A 23,241-nucleotide genomic window follows, 5' to 3' on the forward strand; every position below is an offset into this window, starting at 1 on the left:
TCTGTTAAGGGAAGCGCTCCGAAGGGTGTTTGCGCCCAGTGTTTACGACCTAAAGTGGGAACACACAGGCAGCGATTCGCGTAGCTTTATCTTCTGAGTCCTGGGTCGGCCCCCACCCCAACTCTGTAGTTGCTATAGAGAGCTTTGTTTTCGTGCCAGTGTTTATTAGTTGACTTTGGTGCTTTGTTAATATTTACCATCAGATCGACTCGTGGTCAAGTCTCTTTGAAGATGACCCTGAGGATTTTGGGAAACTTTTCAATCGGTGCTTGCAGGGTATTGCAGCGTGACACTGAACATATCCTCAAGCCATAATCGTGTTCCACCCAGATAATATGCTTATACCAGCGGTAGAATCAAATATAATAAGTGTATTCGTATTACTGCTGAATATCTTAGTCATGAGAATTATGAAGGAACTTATATTCAAACTATTGTTTTAATAAACATAACCTCTAAGCTTTGTAGACGTGAAGTTGATCATGTGGCGTCCCATATTTGGAAAATGCCCTAGCCAGATCTATAGATCAGATGTAAAGGTCTTTCCTTCGATGCCATTTTGAATAAATAATTTAAATGTAATTCTTTTAAATTTAATTCAAAATGGTAAGATCTTTTTCCCATTATATTCCACCTTTCATTGAAGTAAGGAATATGACTTCACAGTCTCTGGGTGGAACTCTGGAAATATTATTAACTTTGCCTAATTATTCCAGATTACAACAGAAATTTAAAGGTAATGCTTATATATCTAGATTGTCTCATGCCTTTCTGATATTTATTTGTAATATAAAGAATATTCAAAAATTCTCTGAGGCAGAATATGAAAAAACTGGCTTTGTAAATTAGATGCACTTATGAGAACTATTTGTGTGTATTTAAATACCTAGTACATCTTTTTCAGTTTTTTATGTCATTACAGTTGAGACCATAGGGTGTAGTGAATGATATGTAGATGAAATTAATTGTTGCAATTTGAAACACTTAGTTTTGGCCTCTAGGGGTCTAGCTCATGTGGTACCTACTTGGTCCCAGTTATTCCTCCAGAAGTTGGGGATACATCAGGGTAAAAGACAGGTCTGTGCCCTGAAGGAGCCTAAATGGTAAGTGGGCAAATCTGTTAGGTTAAAAGCTTCAGAAGTAAAAACTACTTGAATATTGTTCATGTTTTTCTTCTTAGAGGGAGTTTTTACTTTGTGAACAAAAGCATTAATACAACTGTTTTAAAAACTGCTTATGTTTATACACATTAGGTGTCTGGTTTCCAAATATATCAAGGATAAACATTCTACCTCAAGTCAGATGCATGGTTTATGTGTGGCTAAACAATCCTATTCTTTTGGTTTATATAGTTAAATGTTTGTTGAAAATACTCTTGGCATTTACTGGTTTACAAGGGTGTCTAATTTTTTTTCACAGTGTGTTTTAAAAAAAATCACCTTTTGTTTTTAGTGAACCAGTGCCCTGTTCTTCCACAGAATCACATAACCCTCACTGGCAAAATGAAGAAATGTTTGGTTTTCGTCGTGGTGAAAATATGACAGATATTGGTATAGTTCTTTACAACTTTGAAAACTCTTTTCATATATTATTTATACCTAAATATTTTATTACTCCTTATTTGCAGTGTTAACATTGATACTTGGTAGGTATTATTATCTTGTTAATTTAGGTCAGGACCCTAAAGTTTGGAGATGTAAGCAAACCACCAGCAAGCAAGCAGTGAACCCAAACTGGAATTATAGCTTCTACTAGAATGTAATAGTCCCCCTCAGGAGTGTGTAGTTTGATGGGGAGAACATGAACACCTGATGCTACAACTCAGCATCTACTACACTATTGGTTTGCATTTCCAGAAATTTCTAACATACTTTTAAACCTTAAATCCAACTGCTAATTAGAATTTAATAAGCTTATTTTCTTTTGTAGGTTTAATTTAAGCCTGTTTATTTTAACTGCGCATAGTGGCACTTATCTGTAGTCCCAGTGACTCAGGAGGCTGAGGCAGGAAGATCACAAGTGTGAGGTCAGCCTGGGCAACTTAGTGAGACCCTGTCTCAAAAATTAAAAGAACTGGGGTTGTAGCTCAGTGATAAAGCACCCCTGGGTTCAGTCACAGTGTTGGAAAAACAACAATAACAACAAGAAGCATGTTTTCTATCAAAGAGATATAAAATGAAGACAGGTTGTTTGGGTTTATCTTTAATAGTACAAGTTTTTGAGAATAAGATGCATTAGAATGAACCTGATTTTTTGAATATGAGGTTTTTGTGTATTTGAAGTAAAGTGGTTACTTCTTTAAAGTTATTTGGTTTCCATGAGAATATAATTAGATGGCTTGAATGAAGTCTTTGGAAAGAAAAACTGATGTATTGCATTACCCTATAAATGATTTCTCTAATGTGCTTTGCATTCCCATTGGTTTCTCAAGGAAGTGAATGAAGACTGGCTGTGATAAATTTTAGTGTCTTGGAATTAATCTTTCCCCTTTTTAAATGCTTTATAATGAAATCCCCCCCCCCCACCATACTGGGAATTTGAACCCAGGGGAGTTTTACTGCCCTTTTTTGAGACAGGGTCTCCCTCAGTTGCTGAGATTGGCTTAGTACTCTAGAACCTCCTACTTCCACCTTCTGTGTGGCTGGGAATGCAGGAGTGCACTAAATTTATAATGAAATATTTCTTGGTTAATGCCTTCAGCTTTTGATTTAGGAAAACTTATATAATAGGGATATAACACTGGTATCTAAAATGTATGGCTAATTAAATTTATCAGAATATGGACTGATATATAGATAGATATACATGTCTGTATTTTGTAATACAGTAGTGTTCTTACGAGTGAGTTTGAGAAAATTTGACAACTTACATATGCCACTGCAGAAAACTTCTGGTACTGACTATTGAGTGACACATTGCTTTGAACTGAGAGAGGCTTGAAATGAAGCCTTTAACTTGAATTTAGTAGATACCTTTTGTTTCTCAGAACAGATTTTTCTTCTCTGTTTCATAGTTTGCTCTCCTTTTGTTCTTGAAAGACCCTTCCTGAACACCTTACTAAATGGCATCCACATCACACTGTGCCCATAACCTTGCCTTTTGTTCCTCTATGGTATTGGTTTGTCTGATGTACTGTTATTTGCCCTCCCTGTCTGAATGTAAGCTTTCTGAGGATGAGGACTTAGTTTTGTTCACTGCTGTTTTCCCAGCACCTACAAAAGTACCTGCCTGACACACTTAGCTAGTGCTCAGATACTTGGGGAATGACTGAATTTATTGGTTATAAGCGATAGGAAAACTTTTTTTTTATTAATACTTTAAGTAATAAATACAGCTGTATAGTTAAAAAGAAAGTCTTACTTACAAGACTTATTTTGAAAACCCTGGTCCTCTGCTTCACTTCTAGCTTTTCCTCCCAGGTCCTGCTCTCAGAGCAAACATGTTCAATACATTTAGCTGTTTCTTCTGATATTTATTTTCTTTTCTTAGATTTTTTGGTTTATTTTCAATCTGAATACATGGTTCTACTGTTTTGTTTTTTAATTTTTTGTGTTCTCTATTGAATTCATGTTGTGGAAGATGAATCTGTGCTTTAGGATTCTTATGCCATATTGAATTTCTTTCCCTTTATGTTCCTAATATAATTATGCTTTTGGTTAAATTAAAGTTCATTGTTTATATTATTAAGACTTTATAATTACATTTACAGTTCAACTTTGCAGTGTACAGTGATTGTATTTCTTGGTGTTAAAATTCCTTTTTTCCTCTTAGTTTCCTGTTTGTCTCTAATGTTATACCATTATACACCCTCCCAAATATCTTCAAACACATTAGATAATTGATCATTCAATTTTATTTTTAAATTGGGAAAGTACTTCTTGAGCTCTATATTCTTTCTCTGATCTCTCTTGGGCTCAATGTAGGCTGTATAATTTAGCTTGTGACTTCATCATGTTTCTGAGAATTCTTTTTTGACTTTTTCTTTTGTTGGAACCCAGGCTTTCTGTATCCGTGTTGTCCTCTTTTTTAATTTACTTCTTTGTTTTGGTGAGTATCTTTTGGTAACTTTAAAGAAAAGAATGTATGGTAAGGTGAACTTTTTGAAGTGTTTGTATTGCTGCAAATATTTTTCTCTTATCCTGATGCTTCATTGATAATTTGTTTGGACTGGATAAAATATTCCAAGGTGAAAATAATTTTTTTATTAAAATATGAAGAATTGCTCTATAGTTTTCTAGCTTCAAGTGGTTGTTGAAAAGTCTTAATGCCAAAGTCTTCATCCTTTATGTATTACCTAGCTTCAAGCTCTTTTCACTGTCAGGGGTATGTCTATCTGATATGCCTGATATTTTACATGTCTTGTTAGAATCTTCATTTCTTTTTGTGAAACTTAGTAGGCCTTCGGCAAACAATTTTCTCTAAAAGGTTAGTGGTAAGTATTTTAGGCATCGTGGGCAATACAATCTTGGTTTCTTAACATTCAGTTGCCATTGTAGAATAAAAGCATCCACAGGCAGCATGGGGTGTGATTTGTTGACTCTTGATCTGTGCACCGATGCAGAGATTGTTATCTTTTGCTTTTCTAGGAGTAAGGAGAGTTACTGTACAAGTGGGAGAGAAGACAGAATATATGGATAGAGACATGATGTGGTAGATTGAGGAAGTTCTCATCCGAGTGTTTGTATTTATCACAGTGTATAACCAGAATCATCAGCTCAGAGTAAGGAAGAATGGGAGTGTGTAATAGAGGTTTGAGAAGAGAATAATATATGACAGAGTTTGAGTGTGACACTGTTGCATACATGTCTGAAATACAAAGTATTGGAACATCCCACATGTTGCTGGTGGGTTTGAAAATTGGTACAATGGCTAGAAGATTCTTTGGGAGCATCGGCTGATGCTCTGTATATGCGCTATAATACAGTAGTTTCACTTCTGGAATAGGACCAGTAGAAACCAGTATGTACATGCATCAAAATACATATATGTTAAAAGAAAATTGGTCTAGCTTCATGACCTTGACAACAAGTGACACCTACAGCAAGAATAACAACAAAAAAATAGATAAATTGAACATCATTGAAACTAAAACCTTTTGAGCTTCAGAGGATGCCATCAAGAAAGCAGAACAACAGCTGGATGCAGTGATGCATGCCTGTGATTCTAGTGACTTAGAAGGCTGACGCAGGAGGACTGCTAGTTGGAGCCTAGCTGATGGACAGTGAGATCCCATCTCAGTATAAAAAGTGTTGAGGGTGTAGCTAATATTAGTGGCCCCGGGTTAAATCCTCAATACTGAGAAGAAAAAAAAAGTGATAAGATAGGTCAAAGAATGGGGGGAAATATTTGTAAGTCTGTAATAAGAACCTTGTTTTCAAGATACATGAAAATTTTTGAAACTCTGTAATAAAAAGATGATCCAATTTAAAAGCAGGCAGAGGATCTGAATAGACATTTCTCCAGAGAACTCTACAAATAGCCAACATACATGGGCTTGATATTATGAGGATACCATTTTATAGTACTAGGATGACTCAAGTGAAAAAGTAAGGTAATAACAAGACAAGGATGTTGAGAAATTGGAACCCTCATATACTCATGAGAATTTAAAATGGTGCACCTCCTTTGGAATATGGTCTGATGTTTCTTCAAATGATTAAATGTAGAGTTGCATATGATTCCTCTCCTAGGTATATACGCAAGACATGAAATGTGAAAACATTCTCCACAAAACTTACACTTGAATGTTTATAATAGCATTATTCCTTGTAGGCAAAAGGTGGAAACAAACCAAGTGTCTGTCAATGGATGGACAAACAAAATGTGGTATGCCCATACAATGAAATATTCAGCCATAAAAAAATAACATATTGACATACTGTGACATGGATGAGCCTTAAAGACATTATGCTAACTAGGCATGGTGGCACATGCCTGTAACCTCAGCTGCTGGGGAAGCTGAGGCAGGAGGACTGAGTTCAAAGCCAGCCTCAGCAACTTAGGCCCTAAACAGCTCAGTGAGTCCCTGTCTCTAAATAAAATATAAAAAGGGCTGGGGATATGGTCAGTGGTTAAGGGCCCTTGGATTAAATCCCCAGTACCAAAAAAAAGAGAAAGAAAGGAAGAAAACCTTATGGTAGATATAAGAAGCTAATCACAAAAGACCATATATTAACTGATTCTGTTTATACAAAATGACAGAATAGGGAGATCTATAGAGCTAGGAGGGGGGTTAGTAGTAATTTGACTGAAGCCAGGGTGTGTCAGGGAAGTTAATAGCTAAAAGGTAGGGGATTTCTTTTTGAGATGGTGAAAATGTTCTAAAATAAACTGATGATAGTTCTACATGTCTGTGAATATATTATAAACCATTGAGATGTATACTTTAAATGGGCAAATTGTATGATATATGTGAATTAGATATCAGAAGTTTTAAAAAAGAATATGGGAATAAATAATAAGTAGTGTGGCAACATTGCCTTCATATCTAGTTGAGAAAAGCAAGATACTGAGGAATATATGGAATTCCATTTTTTTAAGCAAAAAAACAACAAAACCCCTGTGCATGTGTGCAGGTGATCTTGTAAGGGGAGAAAAATATTACATACCAAGTGAAATGTTTGGTATCTTGTTGAACTAAAGTGGGGAGAAGGAGAGAAAAAGAGACAGTAACAAAAACAGCATGTACAGTTAGTTGTCTTGGTTTTAGGAACCCCCACCTGCCTCCCCTCCCCATGGATACCGAATTTGAGGATTTTATAACAGATTTCTTATCTGCACAAATTATATTGCCTCTTGTCAATTCACAGGTTCTTCATCCCATATAAAAAATGGTAGAGTATTTGCATTGTAACCTATGTATCCTCCTCTGTATTTTAAATAATCTTTAGATTACTTATAAATACCTAATACAATGTGAACACTATATGACTATTTATACTGTACTGTTTAGGGAATAATAAGAAAACTTGTACAGATTCTGTACACAACCATTATAAACCTAATTGCATAGTATAAAAACAAGATTGGAAAGAAGTAGTGCTAGAGAGGCTGAGAATCTGAATTGACAGGAGGCTACAGTATGCCAGGACATTGTGTGGATTAAGCCTCGTGCTGTGTGCACATTCAAATTTTACTGTTTGGAACTTTCTAGAATTCTCCCTGTGGGCAGTTTTTTAGTCTATGGTTGATAGATTTGGAAGTCACAGGTATGAAGGATCACTCTCCAACAAAGATCTTCATATGTAAAATATAAGTGTTACAATGCAAATGTTAGTAGTTGTCTATATGAAGGGATAGCAAAAGGGGTTTTTAAAAATAGTTTTTCTGGTTGATTGATTCTTTTTATTAATAAAAACATCTAAAATTTAGGCAATAAAAATAAGTTTGGAAATCCCCAAAACCAGGTATGTGTAAAACTGCCCATAACAACTTCATTATCACTACCAACTAGAAACAATGCAAATGTCCATCAACAACAACAACAAAAAAAGATGACTAATTTGTTGTATCATCTTACAGTGGAATACTATATAGTAGTGAAAAACAAAGCTGCAGCTATCTACTGCACACCTGTGAATATCACAGACAAAATGTTGAGCCAAAAAGTCCAGTCAAAAAGTCATCAAACAGTATACCTCAGCTAGATGCACATTACGATATGTATGTATATTGCAATAAGCAGTGAAACATCAAATCAAAATGAAACTTTTTTTAAAAACTTCAACAAGAGGGTTTGGGATTGTGGCTCAGCGGTAGAGCGCTTGCCTAGCACTTGTGAGGCCCTGTGTTCCATCCTCAGCACCACATAAAAATAAATAAAATAAAGGTATTGTGTCCAACTACAACTAAAAAAAAAAATTAAATTAAAAAAAGAAAGAACTTCAACACGAGAGAACCGTGCAGTCCTCTTTTTTCTAACTTATTTCAGAACATAATGTCTTCCAGTTTCATCCATTTTACTGCAGACAAGCAGTTCTGGAGCTTACACATAAAGTCTTTTTTACTTTTAAGGATTCTTACATTGCATTCCAGGACAGGGTCTATCATTTTTAATGGTTGCATTGTGTCCTGTCATGTGCATATCATAATTTAAGCAATCTAACTTCGGTTGTTTCTAACTTTTACATATTATAGTGATAGAGCTAATATCTGTGTTTGTAGGCAGTCTTATGTGTTTCTTGTAATCCCTTTAATGAGTTCCTGAAAAGAAAATTGAATGGTTGGAAGTTAAATACATTTACATACTTGCTCATGGTGTATGAGTGTTTCTGTGTACCCTTATTTTGTTTGGTGATTAGCTTTAATAAATATGTATTGACTTGTTCTGAAATAAATGTTCTGTAAGTGTTTAATTTCATTTTTTAAAAAATTGGAGTTTTTTTAAAAGGAAAAATAGTAGAACAAAACAGACAATATTAATTTATGCATATATGTAACTGCATGACCAATATGATTCTACAACATGTACTCTAACAAAAGTGAGAAATTGTATCCCATCTATGTATGATATATAAAAGTGCATAAATGCATTCTACTGTTGTGTATAGCTAATTAAAACATAAAAAAGCAAAAAAAAGTGGAAGAGCAGATTAAATAATTATGAGAAAGGAAACAGTAAATATCAAGCGAAAATTACTGTTTTCCTGCTTCCTATTAATTAGACAAAATCAGTGAAACAAAAACCTTTTTTTTAGGAGGGATTAATAATTTTGATAAAGGTCTTACTGGATAATTGGTATCAAGAATAATGGGTGAATAACCAGAGCTTACAGATAGCAAAAGGATAACAAGGAACCGTATGAACAACTTTATGCATATAAATTTTTAATAGAGATGAAATGGGATTCATTCTTTGAAACATACATACTATTAAGCTATTTTCAAGAAGAGTAGGTAGCCGGAAAAACCCAGTGTCAAATAAATTGAATTTGTGATTAAAATATTCCCAAAAGACAGGAAACACTTTAGCCTCAGGTGACATCACAAGTAAATTCTAAATATTTAAGCAAGAAAAAAAATACCAATTCTATCAGACACTTGCAGAAATTGCAGAGGAGACGAAGAATTTTCCTAACATTTTGTTAGGGTAGGGTTATCCTCATACTCAAATTAGACAGAAATGTTATAAGAAAAGTCTACCAGAAACAATCCATATGAACATAGATGCAGTATTTCTAAACATGTCCCAACAAATTGAGTGCAGTAATTTATTAAAAGATAATACCTCATGACCAGTGAGATTTCATGAATGTAAGGTTGATTTAACATTTTAAAAGCAGTCATTGGGGGCTGAGGTTGTGGCCCAGCAATAGCGTGTTTGCCTCACACTCTTGAGGCACTCGCACTCGTGAGGCACTAGGTTTGATCCTCAGCACCACATAAAAATAAATAAAAGTATTTATCAGTCTACAACTAAAAAAAATAAAAAATAAAAAAACCCAGTCCTTGTGACTCACTCTGTTAACCTTAACTTTTTTAAAAAAGTAACCCCCCAAAACCACCATCATCTCAGTAAATGGAACAAACAACATTTGACAATACTTCATGCTAGATAGTAACTCAGAACAAAGTGGGATTAGAAAGAACCATCTTTAGCCCAATAATGGGTATCTCTAAAAGTCAAAAAACTATAGATAGGATCATATTTAATGGTGAAGGACTGAATTTGTCCTTCCCAAGACCAGAAACAAGACAAAGGTATCTACTGTAACCACTTATATTCCACAATTCACTGGCAGTTCTAACCAGTGCAGTTAAGCACAAAACATACTGGATTGTAAAGGAAGTAAAAAGTGTCATTTTGCAGTTGACATTTTGCATAGAAAAATATAGAAAATCTGATGGAACGTACAAATTTTCTAGAACTAGTAAGTTTAGTAAAGTTAACAGTTTACATAGCATGTAAGTATTAGTTGCATTTCTTTAGCAGTAACATTTTTAGTTAAGCTGAAATTTAATGAAAACGAATGCCATTGATAATAGCAACAGATAGGAAATACTACAGTTTGTATAACATTGCAGGAAGAAATCAACAAAGACTGATCAATGTGGCTTAGAAGACTCATTGTTGCTAAGGTGACCATTATTCCCAAATTGATCTTTTGATTTATATAATTTCAGTCAAAATCCTAGCAGACTTTTTTGTAGACACAAGCTGTTTCTAAAATTCATATGGATGTGCAAAGGACCTAGAATACCCCAAATAACTTTGAAAAAGAACAGTGTGGGGGGCTGTTACTAGTTGATACCACAGTTTAGTTTATTAGGGAGTAAAAGTATTCAAAACAGGGTTGTATTGGTATAAACATGGAAAATGGACTGATGGAATAGAACAAAGTTCAGAAATAAGTCAGTGGACCACTGAATTTTGACAAGGTGCAAAGATAATTAAGAAAAGATAGTCTACTAAATTATGTTAGCACAATTGCATATACATATGCAAGCAAATGAAAGTCAATTTATGTTTTATACTATATGCAAGTATTAAAAAGACATGTAGGTAGGGGTATATCTCAGTGGTAGAGCACTTGCCTACCAAGTCCAAAGCTCTGGGTTCAATACCCAGTTCCACAAAAGAACAATGACGACAAAAGAGAATTATATACCTAAATGCTAAACCTAAAATTATAAACTTATAGACAAAAACAGGAACCAGGAATATCTTCATTTCCTTTGGGTAGGAAAAGCCTTTTTAGGTATGACATCAAACGTATGATCCATAAAACAATACATTGCTAAAATAATGTTTATCAAGTAAACAGTATGCTTTTCAAAATAAAAAAATGAATGAAAAAGTAGGCCACAGAATGGAAGAAAATTTTTGCAAATCAAGTATCTAATATAAGTACTTATATCTAGGTTATATAAAGAACTCTCAGTTCCAAAAACCCAAATTAAAAAAAAAAAATGTGCAAGAGGGTTGATAGATGTTTCACCAAAGAAGATATACAAAGTACATTGAGAAGATGCTACAAAGTACAATGAAAAAGATGCTTTGTCTTCATTTTAGTTATACTGTCATTAGTTATACACTGAAGAAATGTATATTTAAATCATGTTGCTCTACACTAGGAACCAGCCATACCAAGTTGGATGTATGTGAAAGAACTACCATTCTATACTTACTGTTGGGATTGTAAAATGGTACAATGGTTTGGTTGTTTCCTCAAACATTCCAGCTGTTTCACTTTGAGGTATTTATAGAAGGGACAAGACTTGCTTACTAATGTTCACATCAGCCTTATTTATAAAAGCTCTAAATGCCACCAATGGATAAATGGATAAACAAATTTTGATTGATCCATACAACTTAGCAGTATGAAGATATGAACAGTGGGGATGAATCTCAAAAGAAATGTGATGGGTATAAGAAACCAGGCACTTTGGGAGTAGCTGAGTATGTTCACTATCTTTTCATTGTAGATATTTTTCTCATCTGTGTATATTATATACTTTGAACACGTGTAGCTTATTACCACATGCCATCTGTATTAAATAAAAAGCAGTTACTTTAAATACATAAAGAAGAAAAAGTTGAATGAATTTTGTAGGGGTTTGGTGGTGGTGGTGGTGGTGGTACTGGGGATTGAACCTGTGGGTGTTTTACAACTGAAAACCCCCAGCCATTTTTGTCTTTGAAATTTTCTTATTTTCAAACAGTCTTGCTAAGTTGCTGAGACTGTCTTCAAACTTGCAATCCTCCTGCCTCAGCCTCCTGAGTCACTGGGATTATAGGTATGTACCACCCCCTGGCTGAAATTGGTTCTTAGAAATCATCAAGAAAAATAATTCATTTGTTGCATTGGCTCTCAACTGGGGTGAGTTGTCCTGGAGACATTTGATTTTTACATCTGTCACTAATATCTGGTGGGTAAAGTTCAGAGGTACTGCCTTTCAGTCTACAAAGCACAACAGAGTTCCTCAATAGAGTGAAATAGTACCAAATGTCAGTAGTATCAGTGCTGAGAATATCTGAAGTTGCTTATTGTTTACTTCCTATTACTATACATTCCTTTGTTGAACATGTTATTGGCAAAACAGATTGCTAAACAAAAACTTTTGGAGAAAATTATGTCTTAGGTCTTTAGGAATGTGTGGATGACGCGTTTACAAGACTGTGATTCATGAAATAATTGTTTTCATATAGCCACCTGGAGTTCTGTTTGGATGTGTTGAAGTAGTTGTTTTCCTATCATTTAAAAAAATGTTGACACATCAACCACCACAAAATACATAATTCCCAGCCTAGTCTAATGGAGGCTATCACTAGAGCTTAATTCTAACTGGTGAGCTAAGATTTAGTTTTTTAAATAATTGGTGGCTTTTGGAGTCTGAAATTTATATTTAAGATTGATTAATTTAAAAGGCTACTTATTCAACTTTTTTGCCAGTGTTCCATAAATAGACCAAGACACTGGTTCTCATCAGCATCAGAAGTTTCACCTATGTCACTTGGATCTTAGTAATTTCTTCTTTTTCCAATTTATTTTTACTTTTTACATTTAAATTTATTTAAACTGATAGATTAAAAACAATTGTAATCCCAGTGTCTTGGGAGGCTGAGGCAAGAGGATCGTGAGTCCAAAGCCAGCCCCAACAAAAACGCAAGGCACTAAGCAACTCAGTGAGACCCTTGTCTCTAAATAAAATACAAAATAGGGCTGGGGATGTGGCTCAGTGGTCGAGTGCCCCTTAGTTCAATCCCCAGTCTCCCCCCTCAAAAAAAAAAATCATTTTATAAGAGAATCTTAAGGAGAGAGAAGGTAGATTTGAGTGGAAGAATGGGGGCTAGAAATAGGGGAGGACAATGGTTTGGATGGGTTGAAAACATTTCCCCTAAAATGTTGTGAGGTAGGGGTGTTTTTCCTAATGTAGTAATATTTGGAATTTTGTAAATTCAATTTGATAAGGACCTAGGAGTAGCTTGCTGCTACTGCAGACTTATCTGCAGCTACTTCAGAAGGCTGAGGACTACATGGCAAGATTTGGTCCCTGTACAGGGGTAGAGTGCAGCCTTCCTTTGCATATACTTCCATCTGTTGTACCAAAGCGGTAGTTTCTGAAGTAGAGTCTATTGTTTCAGAGCAGTGGTTGGAAAACTTTTTGTAAAGGCTCAATAAATACTCTAGGCTTTGTAGGCCATACAGTTTATGCTGTAGCTATTCAGTTTTGTATTCATAGATGATAGGATGAGTGTGACTGTGTTCCTCTAAAACTGCATTTATTAAAATGGATTTAGTTTTTGAACTTCGGTTCTAAGCCATCAGCATCTCCTTGTTGGGACATTTGTTATTTTCTGGTTAGTTTCTCCAGTGGTGATTGGTTGCAATAGAAGAAAATGGCTTTTGAATTGCAGCTACTCTGCTGCATTAATTGCTTTTACCAATAATTGTATGGAATGAGTGAACGACAGGAATTTTAAATGAGAAGTGGAATGATAAAGCAGACTTTTTTTTTTTTTTTTTTGCAGCTCATATAGATGATCTACAAACTGGCAGTTTTACCTTTGGCAGTGGGAGATTAGGTTTTTTACTGAGCTTACAATCAGTTGACTGAAGTAGAGCAATAACTTTCTTATTGCTTTCTCTGCTTTTAAAGTTCTCTCTCTTATCCATCAACCTTCATATTGCTTAAGTACCCTTTTTAAAATAGAAATCTTATGACACACTTCCCTCCTTTTCTATAGTTATACAGGAATTCCCAGTCTCTCGGAATGGTGGTTTTTAACTGCTTTTTATTCCTAAGTCCCTTTAGAGACTGATTTGATAGTTATGGATCCAGGAAAATGAGGGGTTTTTTTTGTTTTGTTGTTTTTTCTCAGTATGTGCTCATGTACACAGTTTTTGAATTTTGGAGAGTTGAACAGTTCATGACCCTGGAGTTTCATTTATGGTTTTTTAGTTAGGAAATCTTGCTTGAGAATAATGTGCATGTTTTGTCCTATGCTGTTGTCCTTGCTTCATGATCTGGCTAGAGTCTGCCTTTGCAGTTTATCTTTCATGTACACATACATACCCTTGTGCTTTTTCTGCAAGAATTAACCAACATTCCTCTGTCATTCTAATTTCTCATTCTGAGGCATTTCAGATAATAATTTTCCTCTTGCTTGAGTTGCTGTTAGCCATAAATTTCCTCTCTCAATTTCTACTTGAGACTCATTTCAGATGTAAGATTTTCTGTGAAAATCTTGACATTTTCTCTTTGGCAGGAGTAAATAAATATGAAGGAATTCTAGCAAATGAAATTTCCATTTGGGGCACAGTGAAGAGGTTAGAAATAATCAAAAGACTATTTCTTTGTCTTTCTTGAGAGGGAACTCCCTCCTTGTAACCTGAGCCTCGATTTCCTAAGTCGAATATGATATAGTAATGTTAGAGGGCTACTAGAACAAATGAAGGCCAATGTTCCAGTCCCCATAATACCTCTATATTTATGTAGAAAACTGCCTTTTCCTGGTCATTGAGTAGCCAGGAACTTATGCAAGAGTAAACGCATCACTAGAGAGCTGGTACTCAGTTTTCAGTAAAAATGTTTTAATATAAAATGACATAAATTTACTTGAACGTTTTTTGGAAATCTTTTTGAAAGTAAGGTATGTGTGTAAACCATAAGTCACCATGTACCTACCCTATGTAAATTCATCCTTTGTTGTCTTTGGAGATTTGGTTACAAAACCTGCAGATGCTCATACAGTGATGCTTCCTGTATACTTTAGATCATTTCTAGATTAATACCTAATCTAATATAAATGCTATGTAAATAATCATACTGTCTTGCTTAGGGAGTAGTGATAAAGAAAAGTCTGTACATGTTCAATACAGATGCATTTTTTATGTTGCCATATATATTATGGTACATTATAGTTATACATATGGATTCATTTTGAGATATTCATAAATGCATAAAACAGTTTTCAATTTCAATCCCCAGTACTTCTGTGGCCTTCCCTTGGTCACCTTCTCTATTCTATTCATCTTGCTTCTATTTATTTATTTTTCCATTGATGCATTACAATTATATATAAATGCGGATGCATTGTGATATATTCATACATGTATACAGCATAATTTGGTCAGCTGCATTCTTCAGTTCTTCCCCTTGCCCTCTCCCCTTCATTTCCCCTGGTCTCTACTTCTCTCCCTTTTATTTTCATGAGATATGCTACCCCCCTTTTTAAAAATTTCTTTTTTTGTCTCTAGTTTCTGCATATGAGAGAAAACATTGGACCTTGATTCTCTGAATGTGGTTTATTTCACTTAACATGATGTCCATCAGTTTTATCCATTTACCAGCAAATAACACAATTTCATTCTTTATGGTTGAGTAGAACTCCTTTGTGTATATATACCATATTTTCTTTATCCATCCAACCTAGTCTGGTTTCATAACTTGGGCTATTGTGAGTTGTGCTCTTATAAACATTGGTATACATTTGTTGCTATAGTATGCTGATTGTAGTTCTTTTTGGTAAATACCAAGGAGTGGAATAACAATCATAATGGTGGTTCCATTCCTAGTCTTTTTTTTTGTGGTGCTGAAGATTGAACCCAGTGCCTCACATGTGCTAGGCAAGCACTGTCCCACTGAGCTACAACCCCAGTCCCCTCAGTATAGTTTTGATTTGCATCTCCCTAGTTGCTAAGGATGTTGAACATTTTTTTATATATTTGTTGTCCATTTGTATTTCTCCTTTAAAGAAATGTCTCTTTAGATCTTCCACCCCTTTATTCAATGGATTACTAATTTTTTTCCATGTTAAGTTTTTAAAGTTCTTTATATTATCTGGTTATTAATTGCCTGTTGGAATGATAACTGGCAAAGATTTTCTTCCATCTGTGGTCTCTCTCTTCATGCTTTTATTTCTTTTGCTGTGAAGAAACTTTTTAATTTAATGACATCCCACTTATTGATTCTTGATTTTATTTCTTGAGCTTTAGGAGTCTTGTTTGGAAGTTACACCTGTACCAGTGTATTGGAGTGTTGCCCCTGTGTTTTCTTCTAGAAGTTTCATTGTTTCTGATCTAATTCCTAAGTTAGGACCTAATTTTATTCTTCTACATATGGATATCTAGTTTTCCCAGCACCATTTTTTAAAAAGGCCATCTCTTCTACTACATATACTTTTGCCAAGGATCAGATGACTGTATTTATGTGGATTTGTCTGTGTCTTCTAGTCTGTTCCATTGGTCTTCATATGTGTTTTTTTGCAGGACTATGCTATTTTTGTCACTACAGCTCTGTAGTATAATTCGTGATGAGGTATTCAATCTCGCTATTATTACTCAGGATTGCTTCGGCCATTCTGGGTCATTTATTCTTCCATATAAATTTTAGGGCTGTTTTCTCTAGTTTTAAGAAGAATGTCATTGGTATTTTGATGGGGATTGCATTGTCCAAAGATTACTTTTGGCAATATGATCATTTTGACACTAATTCTGCTTATCCACGAATGTGGTGGGTCTTTCCATTTTCTAAGCAGTCTTTAATTTCTTTTTTATTTTTTTTGCAATACAATTCTTAATACGCCTTTCATTTCTTTCATTAATGTTTTATAATTTTCATTGTAGAGGTCTTTCGTCTCCTTAGATTTATTTCTAAATTTTTTAAGGTTATTATGAATGGAATAGTTTTCTTTCTTGACAGATTCAATACTGGAATATTAAGAAAGCTATTTTTAGCCAGGCACAGTGGCGCATGCCTGTAATCCCAGCGGCTGGGGAGGCTGAGGTAGGAGAATCTCAAATTCAAAGCCAGCCTCTGCATTGGCAAGGCGCTAAGCAACTCAATGAGACTCTGTCTCTAAATAAAATACAAAATAGGGCTGGGTTTTGGCTCAGTGATCAAGTGCCCCTGAGTTCAATCCCTGGTACCAAAAAAAAAAAAGAAAAACCAAAAAACTATTTTAAAAATTCTTTATTAACGCATTGTAGTTGTGCAAGGAATTTAGTTTCAATTTCCCCCTTTCTCTTCTCCCTCTCCCTATTGTTCTTCCTCTACTATACTGATTTTCCTTTCAAAAGCTATTGATTTTTGTATTTGATCTTGTGTCCTGCATACTTTGTTGAATTTATCAGATCTGGAAGTTTTCAGTGCAGTTTTTTTTTTTAAATTTGTTTTGATTACTTTAGGTATACAACCATGTTATCAGCAAACAGGGATAGTTTAAATTCTTCTTTTCATATTTGTATTCCTTTAATATTTTTTCTCTTGCTTGATTGTTCTGCCTGGAGTTTCAAGAACTGTATTGAATAGGAGTAATGAGAGTGGACATCCTGTCTTGTTTGGGAATTTAGAGGAAATGCTTTCAGTTTTTCTCTGTTCAGTATGATGTTGGCTTTGGGTTTGTCATATATAACCTTTATAATGTTGCAGTAAGTTCCTTTTTTTTTCATTTATTTAAACAATGTTTTTTAGTTGTAGATGGACACACCACCTTTATTTTTTTAATTTATTTTTTATGTGGTACTGAGGATCAAACCCAGTGCCTCACATGTGCTAGATGAATGCTGAGCTACAGTCTCAGCCCTGTGTTAACTTCTTTCTATCCATAATTTCTCCAGGGTTTTAAACATGAATAGGTGCTGAATTTTGTGAAAAGCTTTTTCTGCATCTATTGAGATGATCATGTGACTTTTGTTGTTGATTCTGTTTGTATGATGAGCTATGTTTATTGATTTATGTATATAGAACCAATCTTGCATCCCTGGAATGAATCCAACTTGATCATGGTATACAGTCTTATTAATGTGTTGTTGAGTGTTGGCTGCTGGTATTTTGTTAAGGGTTTTTGCATCTATGTTCATCAAGCGTATTGCTTTATAGTTTTCTTTCTTTGCTGTGTCTTTGTCTGGGCTAGTATCAGGATAATGACTTCATAGAATTAGTTTATGAGTGTTCCCTCCCTTTCTAGTTCATGGAATAATTTGAGGAGAATTGGTGTTGGCTCTTCTTTAAAGTTCTGGTAGAACTCAGCTGAAAATCCATCGGGTCCTAGGTTTTTTTTTGTTAGAAGACTTTATTACTGTTTCAGTATTGTTGTTTGCTATTGGTATATTTAGGTTTCCTATATCCTGTTGGTTCAGTTTGGGTCGATCATATGTAAGTTTTGGTTGGTCATATATATAAATAAATAAATATATATAAAATTTTCAATATCTTCTATACTTTTCAATTTATTAGAATATTAATTTTCAAAATAGTCCCTAATACTCTGGATTTCAGAAATGTCGATGGTGTCTCCTTTTTCATCTCCAGTTTGTTGATTTGGGTCTTCTCTCATTCATATGGTTAGTTAGCTAAGCTCTTAACAATCTTGGTTATTTTTGAAGAACCACCTTGGTTGAATTGATCCTTTTATTTTTTATTCTCTATTTCATTAATTTCAGCTTTGATCTTAATTATTTTCTAATTTTAATGTGGGTGCTTAATACTATAAATTTCCACTTAGTACTGTCTTCATGGTATCATTGTTTTTGTTTGATTCTAGGAATTTTTAAAAATTCTCTTCTCATTTCTATTTCTTGTATGTTTATGTGCTTTCTTTATGTTTTCTTGTTGTTGATTTTTCTTTCTTTATTCTTTAACTTTTTAAATTTTTTTTTTTTTTTTTTTTTTTGTACCAGGGATTGAACCCAGTGGCACTTAACCACTGAGCCACATCTCCAGTGTGTTTTACTTTTTCTTTTGAGACAGAGTCTCGCTAAGTTGCTTAAGAATTTGCTAAATTGTTGAGGCTGGCTTTGAACTTGTCATCCTCCTTCCTCAGCCTCCTAAGATTGGGATTACAGGTGTGCACAACTCTGCCCGCCTTGCCGTTGTTTTCTAATCCTAACTGATTATCATCTGATAAAATGCATGGGATAATGTGGTTGTAAGATTTGTTTTGTATCCTACAATATGGCCTATTTTGGAAAAGGTTCCTTGAGCTGCTAAGAAGAAAGGGTTTTCAGTGGTTGTCTAATAGGTCCATTTGATTCATAGTATCATTTTGGTCAGAAGTGGCCTGTTTTATTATTTGGTTGACCCTTCTCTTGAGAAGGATATGTTGAAATCACCAGGTATTATTGGGGTCTGTGTAGGACTTAAAAGTCAGGAAATATTTGTTTTATGTAATTAGGTACATGGACATTTGAGGCATAAATATTTACTATAATTTTATCTTCTTGTTGGATTATTTAACAGTATGTAGTGGCACTGCAACCAGCACGGCTCTGGTGAGGGGCGATGGGGGATTAGAAAATAAAAACTCACACACAGAGATTGTGTAGCTGGGATCAGGTAGAATGCTGCTCTCTGATGGAGAAGTAGATATAAAGAGTTATACCAGCAATCTTTATTTATATATGTCTCATTATCAGGTTAAAGACTATGCAAGCATTATTCTTTCACTTTCTGCAGAAAACAATTAACAAAATACTGCACAAAAAAGAACTCAAACCCCAAAGCTCTCAAATGGATGAAGCGCTCCAGAACAGCAATTCTGGAGAAAAGTTAGAGCTTGAAACATCTGCAATTGTAATCCACAGTTGCTGTGTGCAGTGTAAGGAGCTTTGTGTAACACTCAAGAAGGTCCATTGTTTAAAGTTACTGTTAAGTAGGCAGGTTTAGGAGTAGCAGAGCTGGGGAAACATTGTGGTTGTCTAGCAGGAAGCTGTGTGCCTGAGATCAAGTTTGATGCTGAGAAGACTCTTCTGCAGAGCCTCTTCATACAGGGCATTACCATAGCAGCTAGGCATTCTATGTCCTTGCACAGAAACATTCCCAGCCACCAGCCACTCCACAGCCATGAGGTCATTGGAGACACCCAATCTTAGTCACTGTTCTCCCAATCTCTGTCACCATACTCTACTTAGTGGCCTTCCTCCTTATCACTTCAGATTTAATTTTTGCTTAAAATCTGCATTGTCAGATATAAATACAGCTACTGCTGTTTATGTTTGGACTCCATTTGCATGGAATGTCTTTTTCCCTTTCACTTAGAGTCTGTGGCTATCTTTGCCTAAAAGAGTCTCTTGCAAATAGCACATGGTTAATTATTATTATTATTTTTTTAATCCATCCTGCCAGTCTGGGTCTTTTAATTGAAAGTTGAGACCATTTACATTCAGAGTTATTATGGGGAGATGTGTATTATTTCCAGTCCTTTTGGTTTGTTCATACATTTAATTTATTTTTAATTTTCATTTGCCTAATTGCTGTTCTAGAGAGCTTCATCCATTTAAGAGCTCTGAGGTTTGAGTTCTTTTTTGTCTAGTATTTTGTTAATTGTTTTCTGCAGGGCAGGCTTAGTGGTCATGAATTCTTTTAGTTTATTCTTGTCTTGGAGCATTTTTATTTCTATTTGATTTTATTTGATTTTGAATGATGACTTTACTGGATGTAGCAACCTTAACTAGCCAATTATTTTCTTTCATAGCTTGGAATATCTTACTCCAAGCCTTCCTGTCTATATTCATCATTGAGAAGTCTGAAGTGAGCGTTATTGGTTTACCTCTAAATATAATCTGATGCAGCTTTTGATATTCTGTACTTATTCTCAATGTTAGGCATTTGAGTATGCTGTGTCTTAGGTTGTTTTTTGATTTTGTCTGTTTGAGGTCCTATATGGTTTCTATATGTGAATGTCCATCTTGTTCCTAAGATTTGGAGAAATTTTTGCTATTATTTCACTGAAAAGTTCCTTAATGCCATTAGCCTGTATTTCTATGTCCTCCTCTCTCCCAGTGATTCTTCATTTAAAAAAAAAAAAAAAGGGTGAGCACAATACCTTTATTTATTTATTTATTTATTTATTTATTTTTATGTGGTGCTGAGAATCTAGGCAAGTGCTCCACCACTGAGCTACAACCCCAGGTCCTTCCAGTGATTTTTAAGTTTGGTTTCCTAACGCTGTTCTGGAATTCTTATATATTCTGATTGTGGGCTTTTTGTTTTGTTTTTGTTTTTTCCTTTTACTATCAACAGAGTCTTCTGTCTCTGAGGCCTAAGATTGTTTTCTTTTGGGGTGGGGGTTGTGCTGGGGATTGAATGTGGGCACTCAACCACTGAGCCACATCCCCAGCTCTTTTTTGCTTTGCTTTTTTTTTTAATTTAGAGACAGGGTCTCACTGAGTTGCTTAGCACCTTGCTTTTGCTGAGGCCTCTTTGAACTTGAAATCCTCCTGCTTTAGTCTCCCAAGCCACTGGGATCACAAGTGTGCACTATTGCACCGGGCTTGAGGTCTTTTTCTATGTAATCTAATTTGTTGTCAACAATTTCTTTCATTTTTGTTTTTTTGTACCGGGGATCTGACCCAGTGGTACTTTATCACTGAGCTACATCCACACATTCCACAGTCTTCTTTTATTTTCTATTTTGAGACAGTGTCTTGCTAAATTGCTTAGGGCCTCAATAAGTTGCTGAGGTTGGCCTTGAATTTGCAATCCTCCTGTCACAGATCCCTGAGTTACTAGGATTACAGGTATGTGCCACCAAGTCCAGATTGTTGATACTTTCAAATGAAGTTTTTGATTTGTTGTGTCTTTAATTTCCAGGAGTTCTGATTAGTTTCTTTTTGGATTCTCTCTCTCTTTATTGAAGTCATCTTTCACCCCCTGTAATTGTTCTCTTAATTCATTTTTTCTATGTTGAAAAAAGGGTATATTTAGAATTAGACAGTTTAGATGATCCCAATTTTGTTGGCAATGTCCAAAGCATCAGTACAGCTTCTTCGATCTGGTATTTGTTGGTCTTGGTATCCTCAGTGAACACAAGTGTGTGGTGGTCTTTAATCTTCTTCATGGCTGACTCAGTAGTCAGGGGGAATTTGATGGTGGCATAGTGATCAAACTTGTTTCTCTTGGGGGTGCTTTCCGAGGATATTTGGGTTGTCAGAAGGTAGGTTACGTGCAGATCATCTTCTTTTTATGGCTGTGAACACCCTTCAACACTGCCTTCTTGGCCTTTAAAACTTTTGCTTTGGCTTCAGCTTTGGGGAGGGGCAAGAGCTTCCTTCTTAGCTTTTGGCGCCATCTTGGTGAATTTAATTCATTTTTTAGATTTCGTTTTAATTCATTGTTTTCTTTTTCTTTCTTTCTTTTTTTTTAAACTGGGAATCAAACCCAGGGGTACTTAACCACTGAGCTACATCCCCAACCCTTTTTTATATTTTATTTAGAGACAGGGTCTCCTAAGTTGAGTTGCTTAGGGTCTCCCTAAGTTGCTGAGGCCAGCTTTGAACACACTCACTATCCTCCTGCCTCCAGCCTTATAAGCCTCTGGGATTACAGGCATGTATCACTGCATTCAGCTAGCTCATTAATTATTTTAATAATCAATTTTTAAGTCTTTATCTGGAATTTCATCCTCTTCCATGTCTGTGTGTTCCTTTGGTGGGAATTGTAACTTTTGTGGAGGGAGTACACAAAAGTTTGCCTGTTTTCTCATGTTTTCATAGGTCTTGGACTTACCCGTAAGTCTGTTGAGGTGGATTCCTCTTCCTCTTTTATGAGGATGTTCTTTGAAACAGAAGAAAAAAGAAGGAGAAAAGTGATAAAAATGATGAGAAAAAAATGAGAACACACATACACACACCTACTTCCATGAGCCAGTCAACACAACTAGCACATACATGTATACATTTCATAGTCGTGCTCAATGGAAAAAGCAGGAAAGACATTCCAATGAAAAATGAAGGGTTTGTCTCTGCTGAGATGGTCAAAACTGTCAACACTGTTGACAAGGATGGATGTTCACTGCTCTGCCTTACTGTTCTCCTTTCTGTTTCTCCTTAGGTTGTATACCTCTTAGGGGGAGAGAGGGTTGGAGTTTGTTAAACTTCCCTTCTGATTGTTCACTAAACTGTCAGATCAAGTGACCTGGAACCAAGTTGGTAGTAATGGCTCTCATCTTCTCTTCTTGTCAAGGACAAGACAGAATGGGAAGTATGAGCCACAATCCCCGCCCCAAACATTGTTAGGACTGAATGGGAAGCAGTGACAATTGGAGTTCTGTCTGTGCAAACAAGGTAGATGCTCTACCAGGGCAGGGCTGATGCATTTTACATGTGAGGTTTGGCGACTAATGTATAGTTCTGACTGACCTTTGGAACTTCTTCCTGAATATCTGCTTTTTCTGTCAATCTCTGCTGGGCATCTGGATCTGTGAGACCTCCAGAGAACTCCACTCTGGAGGCAAAAGAGCCAACTTTCTGCTCTCCACTGCCTGTAAATATGATCTTCCTAGTAAATATGATCTTCCTA

At 35.3% G+C, this 23,241-nt stretch overlaps 1 protein-coding gene across 3 annotated transcripts in view; it reads left to right on the top strand.

Moving 5' to 3' along the window:
• The window catches only part of Ralgps2 (Ral GEF with PH domain and SH3 binding motif 2), a 168,687-nt gene that overhangs the window by 1,029 nt on the left and 144,417 nt on the right, over nt 1-23,241 (top strand). The gene's annotated exons all lie outside the window — the stretch shown is intronic.

Source organism: Ictidomys tridecemlineatus, chromosome 10 (assembly GCF_052094955.1).
Source record: "Ictidomys tridecemlineatus isolate mIctTri1 chromosome 10, mIctTri1.hap1, whole genome shotgun sequence".
In the NCBI taxonomy this organism is placed as follows: Eukaryota; Metazoa; Chordata; class Mammalia; order Rodentia; family Sciuridae; genus Ictidomys; species Ictidomys tridecemlineatus.